General features: G+C 47.0%; 1 long non-coding RNA gene across 1 annotated transcript; it reads left to right on the plus strand.

The window, feature by feature from the left end:
- Positions 1-629: 629 nt before the first annotated feature.
- LOC123929240 lies at positions 630-6,183 on the plus strand. The gene is made up of 3 exons (XR_006815909.1): positions 630-690; positions 4,113-4,239; positions 5,143-6,183. It is a non-coding gene; the product is annotated as an uncharacterized LOC123929240 (long non-coding RNA).
- Positions 6,184-6,366: the final 183 nt, after the last annotated feature.

A 6,366-nucleotide genomic window follows, 5' to 3' on the forward strand; every position in this document is an offset into this window, starting at 1 on the left:
GAGGGGCAAGCAGGCTCCCTGCTGAGCAGAGAACCCGATGCGGGGCTCGATCCCAGGACCCTGAGATCATGACCTGAGCCGAAGGCAGCGGCCCAATCCACTGAGCCACCCAGGCGCCCCTAAGATTTGTCATCATATTCCTTACGGCCAGGTACATAATTGATTTCTATGGACATAAAGTGTATATTCTCTGTAGATTAGAAAGTGTTCTTGCTGTTAAATCAACCTTACGGACTGTATTATACAATTCCTCGATGATCTGCTTTTTTGCCAAATTAAATGAAATTCAGTTAAATTGTGAAAATGAATATTATTTATTCATTATCCATGTTTGGTGCATAAACATCTATGACTCAGGTTGTCTTTACAGATTATGGATCATTATTAATTTTACTTACAAGTATGAAAAATATATCATGTTACGTTATACAGTATTACATGTTCTTATTAAATGATAGACTTTTTGAACTTTTTCATGTATCTGGTCTTAATTTCAATTTTATCTGATGACAATATCTCATTCCTGCTTTCCTTTTGTCTGTATTTTTTAAAAAAAACTTTTATTTATTTGTTTAGAGAAAGAGCACAGAGGGACAAGCACACTCCCCACTGAGTACGAGAGCCTGAGGCAGGGCTCCATCCCAGGACCCGGAGATCAGGACCAGATGCTTAACCGACTGAGCCACCCAGGTACCTCTTCTTACTCGTATTTTTATGATCTGTATCTGTCCATGACTTTGTTTTCAAAGAGAGGGAGAACAAGCAGGGGAAGCAGCAGAGGGAGAGAGAGAAGCAGGCTCCCCGCCGAGCAGAGAACCCGATGCAGGACTCCATCCCAGGACCCTGAGATCACGACCTGGACCTGAGGCACCCAGGGGCCCCTTTTTAACACTTTTCAATGCAAATCATTAATAGGGGGTTTGTAACAACTCAATCTGTTGTCTTTGGCTTTCTAAATAGAAGAATTGGGCTTATTTACACTTACTAACCTGGAATGGTTGTGCTTTATTCTATCCATTAATTTGCATCCGTTTTAAATCTTAGCTTTAAACCTTGCATTTGCTTTCAACCTTCAGCTCTGGTCTGATCCATGCCCAGCAGGGAGCCTCCTTCTCCCTCTGCCTGACTTTCCCCTTACTTGTGCCCTCTCTCAATCTAACAACAACCCAGAAAACCTTAAAAAAATGAATTATTACAAGTACTGCACTCTTCCTCTACCGGATATTGAGATCGCTTTTCTAATATAATTATCAATTGGCTAGAGAACTTTGAGTATTTTCCTTCGCTAGCATCCACGGACAATATATTGAGCCCTTGAGTATCGAAGATGGTCTTTCTTGAGTCCCAAAAGATGAATGACATTTTGTCCAGGAATAGGACTTTGGGCTCTGAGTTGCAGTTTCCCTTCTGTTTGTAGATATTACTTTCCATTTCCAGTGCAGCAAATGAGACTTCTCATGCTAGTTTTATTTGCTTTCCCCCCCCCTTTTTTTTTTTTGACAGAGAGAGAGTGGAGTGGGGAGGGGCAGAGGGAGAAGCAGACTCCCAGCCGGGGAGCCCAATGCAGGGATCCCAGGCTCCAGGATCCTGGTTTCATGACCTGAGCTGAAATCTAGGCAGACACTCAACTGAATGAACATGAGCAGCTTTCCCTACCAGGAATGACGCTGGGGAGCCTGGCTGGCTCAGTTGGTAGAGCACGTGTGACTCTTGATCTCAGGGTCATGAGTTCAAGTCCCACGTTGGGCGTAGAGCTTACTTAAAGTAAGAACAGAGCAGAAATGACCTTAAACTTATTCCTGGATTCAAATTCATAGGAACAGAAAGTAGAATAGAGGTTACCAGGAGCTGGCGGGTGTTGGGGTGGAAGATGGGGACTTATTGTTTAATGGAGACAGAATGTCGCCCTCTAGATGATGGAAAACTTCTGGTAATGGACAGTGGACACAGTTGTTACTTCTGCCACTGAATTAGGTAAAGAGTTAAAATGCGGGCACCCGGGTGCCTCAGTCCGTTAAGCGTCTGCCTTCGGCTCAGTCCAAATCCAGGGATCCTGGAATCAAGCCCGCATCTGGCTTCCCGCTCAGCAGGGAGGCTGCTTCTCTCTCTGCCCTTCCCTCCCCAAGCCTCACTCACACTCTCTTTCTTGCAAAAGTAAATAAAGAAAATATATTTTTTTAAAGTGAAAATGGGGGGCGCCTGGGTGGCTCAGTGGGTTAAGCCTTTGCCTTCAGCTTGGGTCATGATCCCAGAGTCCTGGGATCAAGCCCCTCATTGGGCTCTCTGCTCAGCAGGGAGCCTGCTTCCCCCTCTCTCTGCCTACTTGTGATCTCTCTCCCTCTGTCAAATAAATTAATAAAATCTTGTAAAAAAAAAAGTTAAAATGGTAAATCTTATGTATATTTTACTGCAATAAAAAAAACCTTCCTAGATTTTTTTAAAGATTTTATTTATTTATTTGACAGGCAGAGATCACAAGTAGATAGAGAGGCAGGCAGAGAGAGAGGAAGGGAAGCAGGCTCTCTGCTGAGCAGAGAGCCCGATGTGGGGCTCGATCCCAGGACCCTGAATCATGACCTGAACCGAAGGCAGAGGCTTTAACCCACTGAGCCACCCAGGCGTCCCCTTCCTAGATTTTTAGGGCACAAGCGAAAAATATAAAGTGAAGAACTCGGAATTTGCCCATGGCAGATATTTACTATGACAGCAGATTCACAATACAAAAGCACATCTGAGAAACTCAGAAGTGGGCATTTTTGTGCCTAGAGTAGCCCAATTCATAGAGTCAGAAAGCAGAACGGTGCTAGGAAATAAGGAGTTTAGTGAGGACAGAGTTTCTTTCTTTTTTAAAAAAAAAGATTTTATTTATTTATTTATTTTAGAGAGAGACAGTGAGAGAGAGCATGAGAGGGGGGATGGTCAGAGGGAGGAGCAGACTCCCCATGGAGCTGGGAGCCGGATGCGGGACGGACCGACCCCTGGACTCCTGGCATCATGACCTGAGCCGAAGGCAGTTGCTCCACCAAACAAGCCGCCCAGGCACCCAAGGACAGCATTCCGACCGGGGAAGATGGAAGGCATCCCGGAGGCGGATGACGGTGATGGTGTCACAATAGCGTCAATGTACCTAATGCCACTGAACACTGACTCAAAAATGGCGACAATGGGGACGCCTGGGTGGCTCCGTGGGTTAAAGCCTCTGCCTTTGGCTCAGGTCGTGATCTCAGGGTCCTGGGATCGAGCTCCACATCGGGCTCTCTGCTCGGCAGGGAGCCTGCGTCCCCCATCTCTCTGCCTGCTTGTGATCTCTCTCTGTCAAATAAATAAATAAAATCTTTTTAAAAAAATGGTGACAAGCATAACAAATGACATGGAGGACATGGGGAGATGGAGAGGGGAAGGGAGTTGAGGGAAACTGGAAGGGGAGATGAACCATGAGAGACTATGGACTCTGAAATACAACCTGAGGGTTTGAAGGAGCGGGGGCAGGAGGTTGGGGGAACCAGGTGGTGGGTAATAGGGAGGGCACGTACTGCATGGAGCACTGGGTGTGGTACAAAAACAATGAATACTGTTACGCTGAAAAAAATAAATAAATTTTTAAAAAATGGTGACAATGATAAAAATTTAAGTTCTGTACATTTTACCATGACCTTTAAAAGTTGTGTCAAGTGGGCATTTGGGGTTCTAGCGTTGGCCCTCTAAAACAAACACCATGAAGTCTCTGGTGACTCAGGATGTGGAGAAGAGATGCGGTACGTTTATGTGCTCACGGAAGAGGGACACACACAACACTCAGCTCCAAGGGGAAGACACAAAAAACCAGGGCAAATTTGTATAGAATTTAAAAAAAGAAAAGAAAAGAAAAGAAAAATCTGGAGGGGCGCCTGGGTGGCTCAGTCAGTTAAGCCTCTGCCTTCAGCTCAGGTCATGATCCCAGGGTCCTGGGATCGAGCCCCATGTCAGGCTTCCTGCTCAGTGGCGAGTCTGCTTCTCCCTCTCCCTCCGCCCCTACCTCCTGCTAATAAATAAATATCTATAAAAAATAAAAATAAATACATCAATGGAATCTGAAAATGGTATTGTGTGTTTGATTTGCTTTTTTTCCGAAGGGAAAGGTCCCTTATTTATTTGACAGAGAGATATCGAGAGAACAGAATTTGGGACAGAATTGCTGGAAGTCTATGGAAGCAGAAGAGAGTAAATAACGGTGCCCTCGTGCGCAAACGTGCTTTTCAGGTATGATCTGTCTGTGACCAGTCCCTGGCCCTGCTCCCCAGCCCAAGGAATTAGGGACCCTTGAGCTCCTAGGAGTGTGCAGAATCCCCTGTGGCCAGCAGGGAGCAGGAGACCCCGTGTGGTAGCGATCAGGTAGGAGCTGCCGCAGGGAGTGAATGCTCGTGGGGGCATCATTTTGTACCCTCAGGCTTCCGGGGGCCGCGGACACTCCAGCTCCCATCAAGCGGGAAAAGTAGTTGTCGGAAATTCGGGTGCACGGCCCATTCTGTCCTCTCTCTCAACCCCCAGGAGGAGCACCCAAATTTCTCAGCTCCTGTGACAGACCTGATTTCTTTCCCTGGTGATTTTTATCTCAGTACCGAGATCCCGCCCGCTTAGGTGCCCGTGGTAAATTCTGTTTCCTGAGCATTTTCAGGGGGGACCGCTAGTTTTTGTGCCAGCTAGAGAAAGAAGTCTGTTCTGGGCAGACAGGGCTGGCCGGCAAAGCATTTGGTGAGCCGACTGATGGTTCTCAGTTCGAAAAACATCCCCTTGGGGCGCCTGGATGGCTCAGTGGGTTAAGCCTCTGCCTTCAGCTCAGGTCATGATCCCAGAGTCCCGGGATCGAGCCCCACATGGGCTTCTGCTCAGCTGGGAGCCGGCTTCTCTCTCTCCCTCTGCCGCTCCCCCTGCTTGTGATATCTCTCTGTCAAATAAATAAGTAAAATCTTTAAAAAAGAAAGAAAGAAAGAAAAAGATCCGCTCTTCCTGAGCAGCCCTCGGTGGGGGTCCTGAGTGCTTACTGAGGACCAGACACTGTGCTGACGGAGGGTTTCAGCTGCCTCCGTTTTGACCTCAGACTTGCTCGTTGGGTGCTCCTTTCCAGCTTGGCTCTTGGCTCATCCCCCCATTCCACCTCCCCAGCACGGGAACCGAAAACTACCCCCTCCAACACTAAGGACCTTCCTAAGCCAGCAAGACCCTGGCCACGACTGACCCCAAGGCAGTGATCCAGGATTTGACTTTCGCCGCCTACCCGCACGCCTCCTTTTCCTACATAAACCCAGAGGTATTTTCACCACTTCGGGGAGACGGTCTTCGAGGGGCTAGTCTGCTGCCTTTGCGGTGTTGACCTCACTGAAATAAACCCTTCTCTTGATTCACCACCACTGGACTCTCTGCCTTTGGATTTTGTCAGCCGCGAGGGATGGAGCCTGGTCCATTTGGAACCCCCGGGTCTTTGCACCCACACCTCGTCCACTCTTGTGAGATAATCGGTCACCACAGGGCAGGCACTACTACTGTCCACGTTTTTCTGATAAGAATCTGGGTGTGGGTGTGAGTAGCACTCGGCCAGCAGGTAGAGCTCACGCCAAAGGGAGGAGCAATGACCTTGGTTGCCCTAAACTTCTCCCCCGACCATTGCACTAGGGGGAGTCCCAGCTGTTGCAAAAGCCTGTCCCAGGAACTCTCCGCTTCCCCCTCCTCCCCGGCTACCCCCCCACTACAGTAAGAGTGATTTTTTAAACTATTGTTATGCTAATGATGTAATAATGGATTTGTAGTGTTTGGGTTATAATAATAAAAAGAATGTCCACCTAGGCTAAAGAATGAAGTTTTATCAATTCCTCCGCTGTTCCCTCACATCATCCTGGCCTCCTAGGAGGTAACTACCATCTCGACTTTTGCGCTGATCTTTCTTTTTTTTTAATCTCTACACCCAATGTGGGGCTCAAACCCACTAATCTTTATCACACGTACCTGTATATCTAAATAATAAGATATTTAGTCTTGGGGCGGCTGGGTGTCAGGCTCTTGATTTCGGCTCAGATCATGATCTCAGGGTTGTGAGATCGAGCCCCGTGTCAGGCCAACGGGGACCCTGCTTGATCCCCTCCGCCTCTCCCTGCTCACATGCTCTCTCTCTCTAAAAAGAAAAAAATTAAAAATTAAAAATGTATATGATATTTAGTCTTGTCTCCTTTTGTACTCTATAGAAATGAAAGGACACAGTATGCATTCTTCCGAGACGATCTTTTCGTGATTTTTCCCCGCTGATGTGTATAGTTAGAACTGATGTGTTCGTTGTTGCATAGTATTCCATTATATGAACATTCCACAATGTCCTTTTTTTTTTTAAGATTTTGT

The sequence above is a fragment of the Meles meles genome, chromosome 18 (genome assembly GCF_922984935.1).
Source record: "Meles meles chromosome 18, mMelMel3.1 paternal haplotype, whole genome shotgun sequence".
Taxonomy (NCBI): Eukaryota; Metazoa; Chordata; class Mammalia; order Carnivora; family Mustelidae; genus Meles; species Meles meles.